A 22740-nucleotide genomic window follows, 5' to 3' on the forward strand; every position below is an offset into this window, starting at 1 on the left:
AGTAATTATTTCAAAATCATACAATGTGATTTACTGGATTTTTGCTTTAGATTCCATCTCTCACAGTTGAAGTGTACCTATGATAAAAATTCCAGGACTTCTACATGCTTTGTAAGTAGGAAAACCTGAAAAATCGGCAGTGTATCAAATACTTGTTCTCCCCACCGTATATACTGTTTTCTTTTTAAATAATAAGCTACACGAGACACCTGTCTGATTCACGCCTGTCTGAGTGGACTAATCCATTGTGGAGGCCGCAGGGATGGCACACAAGTATCACATTTACCGCTAACTACCATAATTTCTAACATACAATGTTTGGTTAGGGTAACTTCTGTTAATGCATTCAATGTAGTATTATTACAGTCTTACCTTTGTCCTTGTAGGAGTGGGCACGTTTGAGAAACAAGTTGTTTTGGTTTGTTTCATTCCATTTACAAGTTGTCAATGTATTACTTATATGTTTGGAGCGCTCCTGTCAATCTTGAGTAGACTTATAAAATGTGTATATTTGTGGTTCGGATACTGTTTCTGATCGTCTTAACTCAAAGACATTCTTTGCCTTTTTATTTTTTTAAACCTTCATTTAAGTCAATTAAGAACAAATTCTTATTTTAAATGACGGCCTAGGAACAGTGGGTTAACAAAATCTGTTTTTTATCCATTGAGAAAGAAAATAGCTCCTCAAAGTAGCCCATTTGAAAGATGTTTCCAACTTTGTCCCTTTTGATAACCAAGTGGAAACATTTCATGCGCTGATCCGGTGGAACTGTAATAAAAAGGCCTATCTGAGTACTTTTATCCCTTGCACAAATAGCCGCCTACAGCTGTGTGCCTGTCCGGAGCTCACTGGCAGAAACTGAGGGCCCATATTTTATTAATTCTGCAGGTTAGCTAGCAAGTTTCAGGCTGTATCCATGTTAATAGTTGATACAATGTTAAGTTAATTTCAGACAGGTCATGCATAGCCAATGTGATTTATAGGATACTTTTTTTTTACCTGCAATGTTGATTAGGATTTTGTAAATATTGTAGGCTTTTTAAAATATTGGCAATGACAATAGAAGTTACTTTTAGATGTATAAATTTACATTTAGACAGTTAATCAATCAATAAAAAGGCACGAGAGGGTGTGGTATATGGCCAATATACCACAGCTAAGGGCTGTTCTTAGGCACGATGCAATGCAGTGCCTGGATACAGACAGCCCTTAGCCGTGGTATATTGGACATATGCCTTATTTCTATTATAAACTGGTTACCAACAGAACAGAAAAAAACAAATGGTTCTCATTCCCGTGGTATACGGTCTGATAAACCACGGCTGTCAGCCAATCCGCATTCAGAGCTCGAGTTTATAATCTTGATTAGGCCTCCCGAGTGGTGTAGCGGTCTAAGGCACTGCATCATAGTGCTTGGGGCGTCACAGATCCAGGTTCAATCACATGCTGTCACAGTCGGGTGTGACCGGGAGACCCATGAGGCGTCGCACAATTGGACCAGCATCGTCTGGGTTAGGGGAGGGTTTGGACGCCTGCAAGCTGACTTTGCTCGCCAGGTGTACAGTGCCTGGTTAAAGTATTTTTCTTCTGGTTCAGCTATATTGAGCATGGCCTTTTAGTAATGTGTCTTGATTTTTAATTGCATCAGGCAAAGTAGCCTACATATAGTTACATTTAATTCAAACAGGGTGTGTGTCTATATAGAAAAACACACGTTTTAATTTCAACCAATCGATTGGTCTAAAAGAACAGATGGACGCTCTGTCGACAAAGATTATAATAAATCTATTTTTCTTCGTCGGAGACAGCCCTACTATCAAGTCTGAAAACACACAAGGGAAATGGAAAAATAAGTCACTTGGCAAAAAAGGGTTTCACGACTAAACTGTAGGTTGGGCAGGGCGCGACACACCTAACTAGCTAAATATATATATATATTATATATTTTTTTAAGTATATTGACACACCTTCAAATGAGTGGATTTGGCCATTTCAGCCACACCCTTTACTGACAGGTGTATACAAATTCAGCACAGCCATACCATCTCCATCGAGAAACAATGGCAGTCAAATGGCCTTACTTAAGAGCTCAGTGACTTCACGTAGAACCTTCTTTGGATGCCACCTTCCCAACATGTAAGTCCGGCAAATTTCTGCCCTGCTAGAGATGCCCGGTCAACAGCTGTTATTGTGAAGTGAAAACGTCTTGGAGCAACAATGGCTCAGCCGTTGTAGGCCATACAAGCTCACAGAACGGGACCATCGAGTGCTGAAGAGCGATTGCAACACTCACTAGAGTTCCAAACTCCCTCTGGAAGCAACATTAGTACAAGAACTGTTCGTCAAGAGCTTTGTGAAATGGGTTTCCGTGGCCGAGCAGCCGCACACAAGCCTAAGATCACCATGGAGCAGTGCCAAGCGTCGGCTGGAGTGATGTCAAGCTTGCCGCCATTGGACTCTGGAGCAATGGAAACACGTTCTCCGGAGTAATGAATCACGCTACACCATCTGGCACAATTTGGAATCTGGGTTAGGCGGATGCCAGGATGACACTATGCATTAACCTCTAAGCTAGGGGGCAGTATTTTGATGTTTGGATGAACAAAGTGCCCAAAGTAAACTGCCTATTTCTCAGACCAAGAAGCTAGAATATGCATACAATTGGCAGATTAGGTTAGAAAACTCAAGTTTCCAAAAATGTCAAAATAATGTCTGATTATAACATAACTGATATTGCAGGCGAAAACCTGAGGAAAATCCATCCAGGAAGTTCTGTTTTTCTGAAACTACTCTTTTCCATTGCAAGCCTATCCTCCATATAAGGGATATCAAACCGATTCCTTTTCCTATGGCTTCCACAAGGTGTGTAGAGGCTTTAGACAGTTTCAGGCTTTTATTCTGAAAAATGAGCGAGAAAGATGACATCGCGTCAGTGGATAGCCAGATGTCCTCAGATTTGTGCATGCGCGCGTGCCTGGAGCGAGACCTTTTCTTTCTCTTTTCTATTGAAAAGGTTACCGTCCAGTTGAAATATTGATTATTTATTGTAAAAACAACCTGAGGATTGATTGATTTTTTTTTTGACATGTTTCTACGAACTTTAAGGATACTATTTGGAATTTGTCTGCCCGTCGTGACTGCACGAGCCTGTGGATTTCTGAACAAAACGTGCCAACCAAATGGAGGTTTTTGGATATAAAAGAGAATCTTATCGAACAAAACAAACATTTATTATGTAACTGGAAGTCTTGAGTGCAAAAATATGAAGATCAAAAGGTAAGCGATTAATTTAATTGTTTTTGACTTTCATGACCAATCTACTTTGCTGCTAGCTGTTTGTAATGTCTGCTGAAAGCTGTCCTCACATAATCGCATGGTTTGCTTTCACCGTAAAGCCTTTTTGAAATCTGACACGCCAGGTGGATTAACAACAAGTTAAGCTGTGTTTTGGTATATTGCACCTGTCATTTCATGAAAATGAAATATTTTTAGTAATTTAATTTGAATTTGGCGCTCTGCAATTCACCGGATGTTGACGAAAATGATCCCACTAAAGGGATCTGTGTGCCAAGAGGTTTTTAAGGAAGGTGGGATTAACTTTAAGGTTTGGTGGAGGAATAATGGTCTTGGGCTGTATTTCACAGTTCAGGCTCCTTAGTTCCAGTGAAGGAAAATCTTAATGCTACAGCATTAATTAGATTCTAGAGAATTCTGTGCTTTCAACTTCGTGGCTGGCCCTTTCCTGTTTAAGCATGACAATGCCCCAGTGCACAAAGCGAGATAGATGGAAGAACAAGACTGGCCTGCACAGAGCCCTGACCTCAACCCCATCGAACACATTTGGGCTGAATTGGAATGTCGACAGAGCCAGGCCTAATAGCCCAACCCCACTTATGCTCTTGGCTGAATTGGTCCCCACAGCAATGATCCAACATCTAGTGGAATGCCTTACCAGAAGAGTGGAGGACCAACTCCATATTAATGCCTAATATTTTGGAATGAAGTGTTAGACGAGCATGTGTCCACATACTTTTGGTCATGTAGTGGACATATGCTACACCATTATTCTTAGAATTCATACAAGTAACTGACCTAAGAATATGATAGACATTAAAATGGTTAAAACCACATTTTTCCATGCGTATAAAGTCATATTGTACATACAAAGTAATAGCGACAGCTGAAGTTAACAGCGGTGAAAGCGCAAGGTGATGAGCTTGGTTCTGCTTTCCAATAAATAGAGGGCATATTATTTTAGTGACATGATCGTTCATGCCTGACTGAAATAAAAGCAGTCTCGCTCTTATCCATAATAATCGCATCAGTAGACTAGCCAACCGGCACTGTATCGGCAAAGCTGATGAGGAAGCCAAGATCAAAGCGGGCACATTTCCTATTTCAACTATTGCGTTGTGACAAAACTAAAAATCGGTAGAGTTGAAAATGCAATGGGAACACAGGGAACTAGATTTTTATTCGGTACATGAAAACGGATGTGAGAAAGTACATTGTGCGCGCTTTGTCAGCACTCACTGATTTTAAGCTGCAACAAGTCCATTCTGTGGAAACATACCACTGGTGGGAAAATACACTTTATGCGGATTCTAGAATACTCGCATGAGGAATGGCACAATTGAATGGAAATCGAGCTACTGTTAAACAGAAAATGTTACACACAATATTTCCTTAAAAATACCCTTGGTGAGAATTACCAGACCTCAGTCAGACAGAGTTAGTGTGACATAGCTTTTAATGTGATAAGCTGCTTGTTTACATTCACACAGGACTGATATTAACAGATCATGGATGGACTGCTTGGGATGAAGAGGCAGAGAAGAGGCTCATTTTGCGGGAGACAGTTCAGACATTCAATATCCCTCAACCTTCTGCTGGCTAGGAGGGGTGGAGCGGTGCTGTCAGGCAGCAGAATGTATCCTATCAGGAGAGGCATTTTCCACAAACATGCCAAAACAGGAACATCTATGAGAGGCTCACTTCAGCAAGGCCTGCTAATTGAAAAGTTAATATCTCTGACCCATCGTCTCGAGAGTGGAATAGTTGGCTGGTGTGGGGATGCAGCATGACAAAGGTGATTGAAGCCCAGGGTAAAGTAATGTAAGCCCTGAACCATGGGGGAAAACTAGCAGCTCGTAGGGCGGGTAAAGGAGGGGTCAAACACCACTAATCTCCAGTCAATGACCAGCTGACGGCATAAGTAATACATATCAGCAGCTTGAATATCTAGGTCACATTGGATTCAACATACGGATACAGATTTAGTCTCTGGAGGGGCCAGAGGCTCAGATTCAATAGATACTAATATGTCATGTTTTTATACAGATGCCATTAAATGTATGGAATCTAGGGATATTACTGTCCTTTAACAGAACATGAGGGTGAAAATCGAACAGATGACTTTGCCATACTGATATTTAAATCACAAGGATAAGAGCACAAATACATTCAATTTAAAGGCAGAGCAACCACTTAGAGTACACAATTCACACTACAGAAGATTAAGTCTGTAAACATGACAGGCTGCAGAATCATACCCATGACATCGATCTCAATGCATGTAGCCTTTACTCAGAGATTACATGCTTAATCTGTAGCATTTGTTGAAACCTATAAAAAAATGTAGTATTGAAAAACAAGCCCAAAAATAGATTGAATTTCAGAAATTCCACTAGGTCCTTGCCTGACTGTGCCTTTTCTATTCAATGTATATTGTCTAACAAAAACTTTTAAAGCACCATGAATAGTTTTCCTAAACGCTGTGGAAAACAAAGTACATGACAAGCATTAAGGAAGACCCCTGACACTTGAAAGCACATAACCACCATAAGTGTGAGCTGAGCAACAAACTTCCACACAGGACCAGAGGCAACAGACCATGTGCTGCAGGCCTTCATTTGGACAACATCCCTGTGTCAGAGGATGTTGACGTTCCACCGGTCACCGACTTTGTTTAGGCAGTATGCTCAGCTCATCCAGATCACTTAGCAGAACTGGAATTTGTCTGTTTAAATCTCTGGGAGATGAAATCCTCAGGGGGGGCATGGCTGACAGAAGACAGCAGATCCTGTGTAGCAGTCAGAGGGATTTGGGTCAAAGACTGCTGAACCCTTCATGGAAAAAGGGCACTAGTTGTCTCAAGTCAGAGCTGGAAACACGTATTTGTGGGCCAGTAGGCCAAGGACTAAACAGCATAGAGGGAAACTGGATACCAAATGGCAGCACATTCAGAACCCATTATGGGAGCTTTCACCCCTCAGATGTGGCTTTAAGAACAACTCGTAGCATGTGGAACTGGTTTACTTACATTGCTTAGAGACAAACATTCCAGCTAGATTAATAAAATGACAAAACCTAGAAACACTACCTGGAGATATTGAGTTATACGTCTCTCCTCAGGATGTTATCCATGCTGACAGAGTAAGAAACTGAACATTGGCTCCTGTTCCCTCCAAAATTGGTTCAGATTAAAAGGAGAAGCCAAGAGCTCATAAACCACAATGGAAACTTGTAGTCATTATACGAGCAGCATGTGCAGCTATGGGGGGGGGGGGGGTTCAATGTATATTGTCCGGTGGCGATTTTTAGGAATTGTTCAGCAGTCTAATGGCTTGGGGGTAGAAGCTGTTGAGGAGCCTTTTGGTCCTAGACTTGCGCTCCGGTACCGCTTTGCTGTGTGGTAGCAGAGAAAACAGTCTATAACTTGGGTGACTGAAGTCTGACAAATTTATGGGCTTTCATCTGACACCACCAATTATATAGGTCCCAGATGGCAGGAAGCTTGGCCCCAGTGATGTACTGGGGCGTTCGCACTACCCTCTGTAGCGCCTTACGGTCAGATGCCAAGCAGTTGCCATACAAGGCAGTGATGCAACCAGTCAGGCAGGATGCTCTCAATGGTGCAGCTGTAGAACCTTTTGAGGATCTGAGGACCCATGCCAAATATTTCAGTCTCCTGAGGGGGAATAGGTTTTGTCGTGCCCTCTTCACGACTGTCTTGGTGTGCTTGGACCATGTTAGTTTGTTGGTGATGTTGATACCAAGGAACTTGAAGCTCTTCACCCGCTCCACTACAGCCCTGTTGATGTTAATGGGGGCCTGTTCGGCCCGCCTTTTCCTGTAGTCCACGATCAGCTCCTTTGTCTTGCTCACATTGAGGGAGAGGTTGTTGTCCTAGCACCACACTGACAGTTCTCTGAACTCCTCCCTATAAGCTGTTTCAACGTGGTCAGTGATCAGGCCTACCACTGTTGTGTTGTCAGCAAACTTAATGGTGTTGTCGTGTTTGGCCACGCAGTCGTGGGTGAACAGGGAATACAGGAAGAGACTAAGTGCACACCCCTGAGGGGCACCAGTGTTGAGGATCAGCTTTGCAGATATGTTGTTACCTACCCTTACTACCTAGGGGCGGCCCGTCAGGATGTCCAGGATCCAGTTGCAGAGGGAGGTGTTTAGTCCCAAAGTCCTTAGCTTGGTGATGAGCTTTAAGGGCACTAGTTTTGAACGCTGAGCTGTAGCCGATAAACAGCACTCTCACATTGGTGTTCCTTTTGTCCAGGTGAGAAAGGATGGTGTGGAGTGCGATTGAGATTGCATCATCTTTGGATCTGTTGGGGCGGTATGCGAATTGGAGTGTGTCTATGGTGTCCGGAAGAATGCTGCTGATGTGAGCCATGCGCAGCCTTTCAAAGCACTTCACGGCTACCGCGTGAGTGGGCACAGGGACTATGGTGGTCTGCTTAAAACATGTAGGTATTACAGACTCTGTCAGGGAGAGGTTGAAAATGTCAGTGAAGTCACTTGCCAGTTGGTCAGCGCATGCTTTGAGTACACATCCTGGTAATCTATCTGGCCCCGCGGCTTTGTGAATGTTGATCCGTTTAAAAGGTTTTGTACACATCGGGTACCGAGAGCGTTATCACACAGTCATCCAGGACAGCTGGTGGTCTCGTGCATGCTTCAGTGTTGCTTGCCTCAATGCGAGCATAAGAGGCATTTAGCTCGTCTGGTAGGCTTGCGTCACTGGGCAGCTCGCGTCTGGGTTTCCCTTCATAGCCCTTAATAGATACAATCTTAATCCTGTATTGACGCTTTGCTTGTTTGATGGTTCATCTGAGGGCATAGCGGGATTTCTTATAAGCGTCCGGATTTGTCTCCCATCCTTGAAAGTGGCAGCAAAAGCATTTAGCGCGATGCGGATCTTGCCTGTAAACCATGGCTTCTGGTTGGGATATGTACGTACAGTCACTGTGGGGACGACGTCATTGATGCACTTATTAAGTCGATGACTGAGGTGGTGTATTCCTCAATGCCATTGGATGTGTCCCGGAACATATTCCAGTCTGTGCTAGCAAAAAAGTCCTGTAGTGTAGCATCCACGTCATCTGACCACTTCTGTATTGAGCGAGTCACCGGTACTTCCGGCTATAGTTTTTGCTTGTAAGCAGGAATCAGGAGGATAGAATTGTGGTGAGATTTTCCAGATGGAGGGCAGGGGAGAGCTTTGTATGCATCTGTGTGTGGAGTAAAGATAGACTAAGAATGTTTCCCCCCCCTGGGTACACGTGACATGTTGGTAAAAATGTGGTAAAACTGATTTAAGTTTTCCTGCATTAAAGTCCTCAGCCACTAAGAGCGCCGTTTCTGGGTGAGCATTTTCTTCTTTGCTCATGGCCTTATAGAGTTGGCTGAGAGCAGTCTTAGTGCCAGCGTCGCTTTATGGTGGTAAATAGACAGCCATGAATAATACTAAGATAGCTTACCATGACGTATTCTGTCGACCACACTACCTCAAAACTTCATTAATATTAGACATCGCTCCAGCTGTTATTGACAAAAAGACACTCCCACCCCTCGTCCTACCAGATGTAGCGTCTGTTCTGCCGATGCATGGAAAATCCCGCCAGCTCTATATTGTCAACTTCTTCGTTCAGCCACGTCTCGGTGAACAATAAAATGTTACACTTTAATGGCCCATTGGTCGTATAATCTTAGTATGTCACCAAGCAAGAAGAATGGAAGGCATTGAGAGTTAACTTGCTCGCCTCCGGCTTCTCAGAAGGAGCCCCGATCTGCGTCCCCTTTTCCGGCATCTTTTCTTCACGCAAAAGGCGTGGATCTGGGCCTGTTCCAGTGAAAGCCGGATATCCTTCTAGTCAGACTCGTTAAAGGAAAATGTTTCTTCCATTCCGCAGTGGGTAATCTCTTTTCTGATGTCCAGAGGTAATTTTCAGTCATAAGAGACGGTAGTAGCAACATTATATACACAATAAATTAAAAAATAAGTTACACAAAAAAATAAATTGCACAATTGGTTGGGAGAATGTAAAAGATCAGCCATGTTCTTCGGTGCCATCTTCTCGAATACTTATGTAAATAAGGTAATTCAGTTTGTCATTTTAAATACAATTTCTAAAAAACTTTCACTTTGTCATTATGGGGTATTGATGAGGGAAATGTGTTATTTAATACATTTTAGAATAAGGCTGTAACGTAACAAAATGTGGAAAAGTCAGGGGTCTGAACACTTTCCAAATGCACAACTCCTAAATATAGATCATTCCTGCACTGAAGAACACAAGGTGATAATCCCAGTTTCACAAACCAAAGCAAACAATTGTTGCTACAGCAATACGACATTAACACAGCAAAGGAAATACTTGTGCTGAATACTATTGAAGCCTTAAAATGTATGGCATATAAGAACTCAGAATATTACTCATTGATTGCTATCGATAGTGACGGAGTAACACTTTTTAGGTGAAAAACTTCACACATTCTAATTATTGGATTAAGAGGCCAGGCATTCTTGTGTGAATCATGGTAGAGGTGAAGATTAACTGAGGGAGATGACATAAACCTCATAGCAATGGGGAAACAGCCCATCCCCAAAAGGTCAGACAGACTACCCAATAATATTCAGTCAGACAAATACAGCACAGAGGAAAAAAATAAAATATAAAAATGCATTATCCACAAATTGCATAGGAGTGGAACCCGAAGAGGACTTACCCAAGATTAAATTAATTGAGATGGGATGAGGTCAAAGATGAGGTCCCTGTTGAGGAACTTGGCTTTCTGTGGCACTGGAAGAGAGGTCCCTGTTGAGGAACTTGGCTTTCTCTGTGGCACTGGAAGAGAGGGGCAGAGTGTGAGAACTGAGGATAACAGGGAGAAATCAAGTATAGAGGAGCACAGCATGAGCAGTGGAGGAGAACCACTCACGATCAGAGCATGACTGAGGCTGGCAGTCAGATGGTTATAATAAGTCCTGGCTCCAAAAGGTGGCAGATTCTGAATTAGAGAGCGAAATGCCACACAGAAGCATTGGAAAACCAATCATGGGTGTGCTGGAAAACTATGCAGTGTGGTGGTCTTGGAAGAGACTACAGGTTGACCGATTATGATTTTTCAACGCCGATACCGATTATTGGAGGACCAAAAAAAGCAGATACCGATTAAATCGGATGATTTTTTAAAAATGTATTTGTAATAATGACAATTACAACAACACTGAATGAACACTTATTTTAAAGTAATATAATACATCAATAAAATCAATTTAGCCTCAAATAAATAATGAAACATGTTGAATTTGGTTTAAATAATGCAAAAACAAAGTGTTGGAGAAGAACGTAAAAGTGCAGTATGTGCCATGTAAAAAAGCTAACATTTAAGTTCCTTGCTCAGGACATGAACACATGAAAGCTGGTTGTTCCTTTTAACATGAGTCTTCAATATTCCCAGGTAAGAAGTTTTAGGTTGTCGTTATTATAGGAAAATCTCTCTCTATACCATTTGTATTTCATATACCTTTGACTATTGGATGTTCTTATAGGCACTTTAGTATTGCCAGTGTAACAGTATAGCTTCCGTCCCTCTCCTCGCTCCTCCCTGGGCTCGAACCAGCAACACAACAAAAGCAACCATCGAAGCAGCATTACCCTTGCAGAGCAAGGGGAACAACACTCAGAGCGAGTTACGTCACCGATTGAAGCGCTATTAGCGCGCACCCCGTGAACTAGCTAGCCATTTCACATCGGTTACACCAGCCTAATCTCGGGAGTTGATAGGCTTGAAGTCATAAACTGTGCAATGCTTGAAGCATTGTGAAGAACTGCTGGCAAACGCACTAAAGTGCCGTTTGAATGAATGCTTACGAGCCTGCTGGTGCCTACCACCGCTCACTCAGACTGCTCTATCAAATCATAGACTTAGTTATAACATAAAAACACACAGAAATACGAGCCTTAGGTCATTAATATGGTCGAATCCGGAAACTATCATCTCGAAAACAAAACATTTATTCTTTCAGTGAAATACGTAACCGTTCCGTATTTTATCTCACGGGTGGCATCCTAAAGTCTAAATATTCATGTTACATTGCACAACCTTCAAAGTTACGTCATAATTATGTACAATTCTGGCAAATTAGTTTGCAACGAGCCAGGTGGCCAAAACTGTTGCATATACCCTGAGTCTGCGTGCAAATGCAAGAGAAGTGAAACTGGTTTAATATTGCCTGCTAACAGGAATTTCTTTTCACTTAATATGCAGGTTTAAAAATATATACTTCTGTGTATTGACTTTAAGAAAGGCATCGATGTTTATGGTTAGGTACATTCGTGCAACGATTGCTTTTTTCGCAAATGCGCTTTTGTTAAATCATTCCCCGTTTGACGAAGTTGGCTGTCTTTGTTAGGAAGAAATAGTCTTCACACAGTTTGCCACGAGCCAGGCAGCCCAAACTGCTGCATATACCCCAACTCTGCTGCACAGAATGCAAGAGAAGTGACACAATTTCCCTAGTTAAAAGAAATTCATGTTAGCAGGCAATATTAACTAAATATGCAGGTTTAAAAATATATACTTGTGTATTGATTTTAAGAAAGGCGTTGATGTTTATGGTTAGGTACAAATTGGTGCAACGACAGTGTTAAATCACCAGTTTGGCGAAGTAGGCTATGATTCAATGATAAATTAACAGGCACTGCATCGATTATATGCAATGCAGGACAAGCTAGATAAACTAGTAATATCAACCATGTGTAGTTAATTAGTGATTATGTTAAGATTGATTGTTTTTATAAGATAAGTTTAATTCTAGCTCGCACCTTACCTTGGCTCCTTGTTGCACTCGCATAACAGGTAGTCAAGCCTGCCACGCAGTTTCCTCGTGGAGTGCAATGAGCGTCCAAAAATGCAGAATTAAATCGGCCTTTCCGATGAATCGGTCGACCTCTAAAAGAGACCCTCCAACTACGGAAGGTCAGGATCACATCTAAAATAACCTGCTAGGAATCAAAGAAAAGAAATCCGTTTGGAACTTCAGCCCCAATATTTTGTTACCAACCCTGGGTTGGGGGGCTGAGACAAGGTTTACTTACAGTCACGGTCAAATATATTGGCACTTTAAAATGTAGCAGAATGTTCGGTTCTCTTTTCAAAACTGGATGAACGGCTATTTTTACCCTGTACGCACCGGCAACTTACCCGAGGTGAGAAATTATACAAATGAGAATCACTTGCTTTCAACCAAATGGACTTTGAATAATTTATTCCAGGCCTTCATTTTGTTTTTTAAATTTACATTCTAGTTAACAATCTTAAAATGTCATTACATTTTGTCTTTTGCATTTGGAAATCAAACGAATACACCAAACACTCAATTTCAACCAGGGGTTAGAATTTTAAAAAAAATAACTGATGGCAGTAGTAACTACTGTAGCTACCTAGCCAGATAAAATATGTATCTAGCCAGCAAGCAACAATAAAGGGATTGCATAACTAGCTACACACAAAAAAAATCTAAATATTAACTAGCTGGCTAGCATGAGGCCAGCAAACACATTCCTCACACACAAGGAACGTATTTCTTCCAAAGTTGTAAAGAAAATGTGCCTCTCGGTCTCAAAACAAGTTTTCTGGAGACTTGTGGGAGGAGTGCTGATGACGTCACCCACTGAATGCAATTTTTGGTAGCCGGATTCCGCCCAGACACAGGAGAAATCTGCACACAATGCATCCCTGACCACCTCCTGAAGTGGTCAACCAGATCTACACAAAAATCCAGCCAAAGCGATCTTCGTACTCTGATAGCAGAAGTCGCATTTAAGTATCAAGTGTAGACACGACCAAAGAAACTGAAGGCAGGTGACAGCCCCCATGGCATTTTAGACATTCCTTCACTACATAAGGCTAACATTAATCATGCTTCTCTCACTAGCTGTAGCATATGGCCGCTTCCCAGAACTGAGACATCCTCCCTGTCAACAAACTGCATTTCCTCCACCTAAATTAAAGCATTCCATGTATCTATACATTGATAACAAGTTACTTTGAGTTGATAGACATGTTTGGGGCACGCAAACAGGGATCCAACCACTAAAATTGTTTTGCACTCAAGGATGCCAACACTAAACCAAACCCGCATGTTGAGTGTCTGACCCTTCGGTTGACCTAGGTAGCCCATCATGGGGTATATTAGTACATTGGTTGAACTAGCCCATCCCTTTGAATTGACAGGTCCAGAGGACACGTCACTGAAGCACATGGCTAAAGTGATCAGGCATGTCAGTCATTGACACTGACGACTGAAGTCATGGATTATTTCAATGAGAGACCTGGCTTAATTACATAAGCAGTCCAATGCTGACAAAAGGCAGGCTAATGGATCTGGATATCAGGGGTCAGTCCTGGGGGGGTAAGTTTTCTTGTTTTGTTGCCCTAGCACTATACAGCAGATTCAAATAACCAACTCATTATCAAGCTTTGATTATTTTTAAAATCGGCTGTGTAGTGCTAGGGCAAAACATGCACCTGGGGGGGGCTGTGGATAGGACAGTGGTGCAAAGTGTTCTCCACTGTTCCCAACCAACTACAGGTATGTTTACATAATTGATTAATTGTTTAAAAGATTAAATAATATTTAGTGGCTGGTCGATTGCAGTTGCATACGCAATAATATAACTAAAAACGCCACCTCAAGTCTAAAGCCAAACATCCAGAATTCAAGCCCAATGGTTTGCATTTCTGCAAATCTTCCATGAAGCACCTACCCAAGTAAAAGGACATACTGTTTGGCCACAGCACAGCTCCATGTACCCTACCCTAGAGGGTCAAGTGAACCTCAAATCCCAGTGTTGGTGATGAGAAACAAAGACAGGTTGTGGAACAAACATATGTCCAATAACTACATAGAACAAAGGAATAAAAACAGTGTAGTCTGCTCTGTGCTAAAATCTCTGGAGGTGTCAATAATCAACACAGGTTGTCTTCTGCAACAATGAAAAAAGAAAAGAAACAGCAATACTGAGGCCCTCAAGGACTGGTGTTGAATATCTCTGTACTTCAGATGATTCCCTCTTACAATCCTTGAAACTAATGGAGGAAGAAGTTTAAAGCAATGTCAACGTACAGAGTGCAGTTAGTACTGGCCTACACACAACAAGCCTAAGGAAAGGCCGACTGTTTTCGCTACTTGCAGACGGACTGAATCTCCCATTTCTAAACCACAGATCTCATAGAGCTGACATTGAGAAAATCCTGCACTCCAGGCTCAAGATAGTATAACAGCAGGAAGGGTTATTTAAGCAACGAGAAAGCTTGGCAGCAAGTGTGAGACCACCAGAGGCTACATTATAAACACACAGAGTCTAATGCAGTGTGCCTTAATGGCATTGTCTCAAGGTGATGTGTCACACATTAACATAGTGTACCATGTCCAGGCCATTATTTCCAAAACCAGTCCTTAGAGAATGGCTGTGTGTCCCAGGAGAAGAATATAGGCTACACTGCAATAAATGAGACTAGAAAAAGATCCAAGTCTGTTGCATAAACAAAGCAGGTTTTGTTGAACAATAACCAGCTAAAGTATCAGACTAAGCAAGATAGACTAAGCAAGAAGTTGGTACACTAAGTATGCTAGGATCAGGCATATCAGTGATCATGCTTAATGATTCTGAAAATCCATATTTCTATGAAATTACACATGCTTTTAAAAAGGGTGGGGTTGTTCTCATATTACAACAGAGCAATGTATCTTCAATTGGAGGTTGCCCAATCTATCTTGTGTATTGGCAGTTCTGCTCACAACACAACTAATAGCCATATTGTTGAGCTATTGAAAAAGATTGACAGACAAAGCAATTGCTCAGTTGGCCTACAGAACGTTAATTAATCTCAAATTCACTTTACAGTCTTACACAAACCTTGAATGTTCGCCAAATAGCTTGCTGTCGAATAGCAGTAGCCTAATAGATGATATCCATTGAAGTGTATAGCCTACAGTAGCCCAAGGATAAATGTTTTGTTCCACCGCTTTAAAAACACACATTACAAAGGGTATTTAAAATCACATGTGAATCCAAACACAATTTAATAATATGCCAGGAGATAGTCACTCAACATAAATCACCATGCACGTTTGATCTTACATTCATGGAGTCCTAGTTACGCCTATGGTTAAGCCTGCCCTGGCTGATATCTAGGTCATTATCGACACAATGGAACTCCTGCTCACCGCAACAACAGAACAGACGCAAACAAGTCGAATTGTTACAAAATTGTAACCATATCGTGTCTACTTTGTTTCTATCCAGTTTGCGACCTACCTGTTGCAGCTTCAAATCCCTCGTCTCTCGACGAGTTTACCAACGCCGGAGCGAAAACTCCCAAAGCAATCCCTTGACCAAACCAAGTGCTTCAACAATTTCGCTCAAGAACTTTCCCGAAGACAGCGAAGGCCATCGTAGATACCACTCTGCCATTGCAACGAAGATATAATTATTATATTTCCTGCCCCTTCAAATTCACGAGGTAGGCCTAATATCATCGGCGGTAAATTGGTTAAATGTACTTTAGACAGAAACAGTGCAACAAAAGCCCCAAAACGTGTGCTATCTAACGGGCAGGAAGGTACAAAGGCAATCCTCCCGGTTGTTCTGGAGAGGCCTCCAACGCTGTGTAATCAGATGTTGTGGCGAACCACAATATCCATTCATCCAATTACAGGCGTTAACCCTTTACTGGCTAGAGGCGAGTCTCTACTTCACAGTGATAATTATGATCAGGCCATGTGAATTAAACCTTTTTCATTAATTATCACTCAACACATGGGCTACAACTCTACGTGACATAACATAATTGTCTGTGGAATTAATAGATTTATTTGAATTATGCCAAACACTTGTTGCTTGGTCCACTGCCTTGTCCAAATACTTGTGAACAGCACCATCTCTAGGTCATCAGGTAAATCACACAATATTAATAGTTCGTCTGGTTCCTGTTGAAAGTAGCCTACTGTAGCCAAATGACAATACCTTTTTCAATACAATCATCTTCAACAAACCACGGCTAATAGTGTGAGATGATTTGAGGTTGGATGTGATCAATGAGTAAGGAAAAACAAATAGATGATATTGACCTAAACTGTAGGCTACATACAATGTAACTATTATTTGACATCACTCTTGGAAATCTGCTGAAGAGCGCTATTGTATGTTCCTCTCTTCTGACATAATGTTTAATTCACCCTGAGGGACTTTGAGGAGTCATTAAGGTATTACATGCTGGTATCTTTGGCTGTAGTGATAAATAATGTTAGAGCAGAGAGACTGTTCTAGAAACACCACTCCCACAGCTCTCAATCTGACAGATCTGCTCACCAGTTGACCCACTATAGCCTACAGATGCTGGAGGACATTAAAAGGCACAATCAACCATGTGTCTCTCATATAACTTCTCAGAAATAATAACTTCTATCAGATGGATCTGAGAAGTTATATGAGAGACACATGGTTGGTGGGTCTTCAAGGTCCCCGAGCAACTGTAGGGTAATGAAGAAAAAGAGGAAGCCACAACAGTGGTTGTTCGACGAGAAGAAAGCTGGACTGTTCTGTGATTAAGGTTTTTTATATACACTGAACAAAAATATGAAACTCAACATGTAAAGTGGTGGTCCCATGTTTCATGAGCTGAAATAAAAGATCCCAGAAATGTTCCATATGCCCAAAATGCTTATTTCTCTCAAATGATTTAGCACAAATGTGAATGAGTAGGTGTATCAACTTCTGACAGGTACTAATATATATATAGCTCAAAAAAATAAAGGGAACACTTAAACAACACAATGTAACTCCAAGTCAATCACATTTCTGTGAAATCAAACTGTCCACTTAGGAAGCAACACTGATTGACAATAAATGTCACATGCTATTGTGCAAATGGAATAGACAACAGGTGGAAATTATATGCAATTAGCAAGACACCCCCAATAAAGGAGTACTTCTCAGGTCCTATGCTTCCTGGCTGATGTTTTGGTCACTTTTGAATGCTGGCGGTGCTTTCACTCTAGTGGTAGCATGAGACGGAGTCTACAACCCACACAAGTAGCTCAGGTAGTGCAGCTCATCCAGGATGGCACATAAATGCGAGCTGTGGCAAGGTTTGCTGTGTCTGTCAGCGTAGTGTCCAGAGCATGGAGGCGCTACCAGGAGACAGGCCAGTACATCAGGAGACGTGGAGGAGGCCGTAGGAGTGCAAAAACCCAGCAGCAGGACCGCTACCCCCGCCTTTGTGCAAGGAGGAGCAGGAGGAGCACTGCCAGAGCCCTGCAAAATGACCTCCAGCAGGCCACAAATGTGCATGTGTCTGCTCAAACGGTCAGAAACAGACTCCATGAGGGTGGTATGAGGGCCCGACGTCCACGGGTGGGGGTTGTGCTTACAGCCCAACACCGTGCAGGACGTTTTACATTTGCCAGAGAACACCAAGATTGGCAAATTCGCCACTGGCGCCCTGTGCTCTTCACAGATGAAAGCAGGTTCACACTGAGCACGTGACAGACATGACAGTCTGGAGACGCCGTGGAGAACGTTCTGCTGCCTGCAACATCCTCCAGCATGACCGGTTTGGCGGTGGGTCAGTCATGGTGTGGGGTGGCATTTCTTTGGGGGGGCCGCACAGCACCTCCATGTGCTCGCCAGAGGTAGCCTGACTGCCATTAGGTACCGAGATGAGATCCTCAGACCCCTTGTGAGACCATATGCTGGTGCGGTTGGCCCTGGGTTCCTCCTACTGCAAGACAATGCTAGACCTCATGTGGCTGGAGTGTGTCAGCAGTTCCTGCAAGAGGAAGACATTGATGCTATGGACTGGCCTGAATCCAATTGAGCACATCTGGGACATCATGTCTCGCTCCATCCACCAACGCCACATTGCACCACAGACTGTCCAGGAGTTGGCGGATGCTTTAGTCCAGGTCTGGGAGGAGATCTCTCAAGAGACCATCTGCCACCTCATCAGGAGCATGCCCAGGCGTTGTAGGGAGGTCATACAGGCACGTGGAGGCCACACACACTACTGAGCCTCATTTTGACTTGTTTTAAGGACATTACATCAAAGTCGGATCAGCCTGTAGTGTGGTTTTCCACTTAAATTTTGAGTGTGACTCCAAATCCAGACCCCCATGGGTTGATAAATTTGATTTCCATTGTTAATTTTTGTGTGATTTTGTTGTCAGCACATTCAACTATGTAAATAAAGAAAAAAGTATTTAATAAGAATATTTCATTCATTCAGATCTAGGATGTGTTATTTTAGTGTTCCCTTTATTTTTTTGAGCAGTATATATATATATATATATATATATATATAGACACCACCCATTGTGGTTCATTCCTTTTAACGACCATTTAAAAGGCAACCACTTACAGCGCTCTATACAATCAGGTCAAATACTGAAACTATACATTGCATAGATCATATGTTAATGTTATCTCCACAACTAGGACTATCTTTAAAAATAGTACTTTGAGAATATAGATTTTGAAGGGCCTTAAAGAACTTTCCAGATCCATGTAACTACAATACAATGGCTGTAAACTAGGTAACAGATAATCGTTTCTAGTATGAGTGACAAGAGGGGGGTGATCTGTCTATTCTAGGACAAAATTGTGGGATAATTTTTTGAGTGAGCTGGCCTATTGGCTTCCACGCAAGCTCAAAGGTCAAGCCACACGAGAGCACATTCCCTAAATCACAGGGGAGGCCGAAAACTGACTACAAGTGGTTTCCCATGGTCAGATTGCTCACCCTACCATTCACCACAAAACAGCCAATGTCATTGATATGATATTTCTGAAAATGCTATATTTTCAGAGTTGATATGCTGACCACTGTTGTCAAAAACATTAAATAATTGTACGCATTGTCTTCTTCATACAATATCCAGAAACCATTCTGTTTAAAGTTAAATATTGTATTTTTTTAAGCAACCACATGAAAACGTGTTTTATTGTAGGTATGTTCAATTAAGTTGGTAATCTGTCCAAAGTAAATCTTTATCCATGATAACATTACATGATTGTGTGATCCTGAGTATAATGCTTCTGAACAGATTTTGCATTATGCATCTTGTGTAGGCCTACATGTACACGTAACTGCCAAAATAAAGGAAACACTTGAGTAAATGAGGGTTCTGGCAACTTCTATGGTGTGACCTGTGGGGTGCATTTTCCTGGCAGGGTTTAGGTCCACTCAACCCCTTAGCAGACAAGGTTAGCGCCAATAAATACACAGCCATTCTGAGTGATCACGTTCAACCTATAGTGAATCATTTATATCCTGATCGGAGTGGTCTCTTCCAGGATGACAATGCCCCATTCCACAAGTGGTTACTGAATGGTTGAATGAGCACAATAATCACATATAATTTACTCAACCCATAAAGTACATTCTGAAATTTTCAGACGCCTTCACTTTTTCAATTTTTTCCCCTCCATTATAGCCTTATTTTAAAATTGATTAAATTGTTTGTTTTTTCCCCCCCTCATCAATCTACACATAATACCCCATAATGACAAAGCAAAAACTGTTTCTTTAGATTTTTTTGCAAATTTATACAAAATAAAAAATGGAAATATCACATTTACATAAGTATTCAGACCCTTTACTCAGTACTTTGTTGAAGCACCTTTGGCAGCGATTACAGCCTCATATTCTTGGGTATGGCAATACAAGCTTGGCAAACCTGCATTTGGGGAATTTCTCCATTCTTCTCTGCAGTTCCTCTCAAGCTCTCTCAGGTTGGATGGGGAGCGTCACTGCACAGCTATTTTCAGGTCTCTCCAGAGATGTTCGATCAGGTTCAAGTCCGGGCTCTGGCTGGACCACTCAAGGACATTCAGCGACTTGTCCCGAAGCCACTCCTTCATTGTCTTGGCTGTGTGCTTAGGGTTGTTGTCCTGTTAGAAGGTGAACCTTCGTCCCAGTCTAAGGTCCTGAGTGCTCTGGAGCAAGTTTTTAAATACAGGATCTCTTTGTACTTTGCCCTGTTCATCTTTCCATCAATCCTGACTAGTCTCCCAGTCCCTGCTGCTGAAAAACATCCCTACAGCATGATGCTACCACCACCATGCTTCACCGTAGGGATGGTGTCAGGTTTCCTCCAGACGCGACGCTTGGTATTCAGGCCAAAGAGTTAAATCTTGGTTTCATCTCATGGTCTGAGAGTGCTTTAGGTGCCTTTAGGCAAACTCCAAGCGGGCTGTCATGTGCCTTTTACTGAGGAGTGGCTTCCGTCTGGCCACTCTACCATAAAGGCCTGATTGGTGAAGTGCTGCAGAGATGGTTGCCCTTCTGGAAGGTTCTCCCATTTCCACAGAGGAACTCTGGAGCTCTGTCAGAGTGACCATCTGGTTCTTGGTCACCTCCCTGACCAAGGCCCTTCTCACCCGATTGCTCAGTTTGGCCCGGGCGGCCAGCTCTAGGAAGATTCTTGGTGGTTCCAAACTTCTATTTAAGAATGATGGAGGACACTGTGTTCTTGGGGACCTTCAATGCTGCAAAAATAGTTTGGTACCCTGAGGTCTCGTGTTCTACGGACAATTCCTTCGTCCTCATGTCTATGTTTTTGCTCTGACATGCACTGTCAACTGTGGCACCTACTAAATTCTACAGTGGCTTCAGGTTACGAAAAAAAGAATGTATGGGAACTGTAAAAATATCTGAACACTATGAAGTGGATATGAACACACACATACTCAATTACATGCTCGCTTACACATACATAATTATACATACACACTTGACCTCGCTCTCGTCTCTGCTCTCCCTCGATTGCCGAGAACTGTTCTATTATTTAATATGTTTCTTGTTTGTCCATCTTTTCTATGTCTTTGTCTACATGTCTATAACAAGAAAGGGGAAGATATCAGAATAGGGTCATTGGGGAATAATAACATATTGCACGGGATACATCTGTTCTGTCGTGAAGCCGTCGCCATAGTAATGCAAGGTCTCTCATGATCATGTGAAATGTCAATTGCTATGGAACGGCTGGGATGTGTTTTTTTAATGACGTTAAAGGTAATTATGATGCAGATACGATACGGATTACAATTACCATCATGAATATTAAGGCTATATGCACTACATGTTACACATATAGACACTCAACCATGCAAATTGGCGGGGTTATTATTTATTTGGACAACACATTATAGTCTTACTCTTATTTTTTTATTTAACTTTGTAAATCAATTAATTACACATTTTTATTTACAATGACGGCCTAGGAACAGTGGGTTAACTGCCTTGTTTAGAGGCAGAACAACAGAGTTTTTCTTTGTCAGGTCGGGGATTCGATCTTGCAACCTTTCGGTTATTGGCCCAACGCTCAAACCACTAGGCTACCTTACGACTCTTATACAGACATCGTACACACACACTCACTAAATCACATCCAATAACATACACATCAACCTACTCAGATTTACTACACACATAATATCTTGTCTCAATTTTCTAATATCTGCGGCATAGGCTCACAGGCAAGGGAATAAAACAAATATTGCTAGAACCTATTTCTTGAATTCTAAATATCAGACATTTGAATGTTCTAATTTTGACTGTCATACCTCTGATGGCAGTAACTTTAAAAGCACTAATGATGGTCAATTTAGACTGAGAATAGTATCTAGTTACGGTAAGGGGCGAAATAAGTATATCCGGTTATAATTGTAACAGTTTAGCAGATTATAAAAAAAGAAGATCAGTCTTTAAATGGCTAAAAGAAAAGGAATATAACATATACTGCTTACAGGAAACTAAGTCTACATCCTTAGATGAAGTTGCGTGGAAAAAGGAATGGGGTGGTGAAATAATTGTCTGTCATGGACAAAGGAACCCAAAAGGTGTGATGATATTAATTAACAAAAATGTTGATCTGAACATGCAAATAGTCAGGAATGATTCACAAGAAAGGTGGATCTTTTTGAATATGAAAGTGGAGTAAAAAAGAGATTTGGCTCATTAATCTACAGTGGGGCAAAAACGTATTTAGTCAGCCACAAATTGTGCAAGTTCTCCCACTTAAAAAGATGAGAGGCCTGTAATTTTCATCATATGTACACTTCAACTATGACAGACAAAATGGAAGAAAAGAAATCCAGAAAATCACATTGTAGGATTTTTAATGAATTTATTTGCAAATTATGATGGAAAATAAGTATTTGGTCACCTACAAACAAGCAAAATTCCTGGCTCTCACAGACCTGTAACTTCTTCTTTAAGAGGCTCCTCTGTCCTCCACTCGTTGCCTGTATTAATGGCACCTGTTTGAACTTGTTATCAGTATAAAAGACACCTATCCACAACCTCAAACAGTCACACTCCAAACTCCACTATGGCCAAGACCAAAGAGCTGTCAAAGGACACCAGAAACA

The 22740-nt window shown here is 41.7% G+C and overlaps 1 protein-coding gene across 2 annotated transcripts in view; it reads right to left on the reverse strand.

Moving 5' to 3' along the window:
• Positions 1 to 16013, reverse strand: part of LOC115112069 (protein kinase C and casein kinase II substrate protein 3-like) — a 29960-nt gene extending 13947 nt beyond the window's left edge. The window contains exons 1-3 of one of the 2 annotated variants that reach the window (XM_065011842.1): positions 15628 to 16013; positions 12135 to 12309; positions 10028 to 10146 (exon numbers count right to left, since the gene is read on the reverse strand). The gene's annotated coding sequence lies outside the window, so the exon portion shown is untranslated. The remainder of the gene's footprint in view (positions 1 to 10027; positions 10147 to 12134; positions 12310 to 15627) is intronic. The other variant, XM_029638816.2, reaches the window with a different exon arrangement.
• Between the last annotated feature and the right edge of the window lie 6727 nt (positions 16014 to 22740).

This window comes from Oncorhynchus nerka, linkage group LG27 (genome assembly GCF_034236695.1).
Source record: "Oncorhynchus nerka isolate Pitt River linkage group LG27, Oner_Uvic_2.0, whole genome shotgun sequence".
In the NCBI taxonomy this organism is placed as follows: Eukaryota; Metazoa; Chordata; class Actinopteri; order Salmoniformes; family Salmonidae; genus Oncorhynchus; species Oncorhynchus nerka.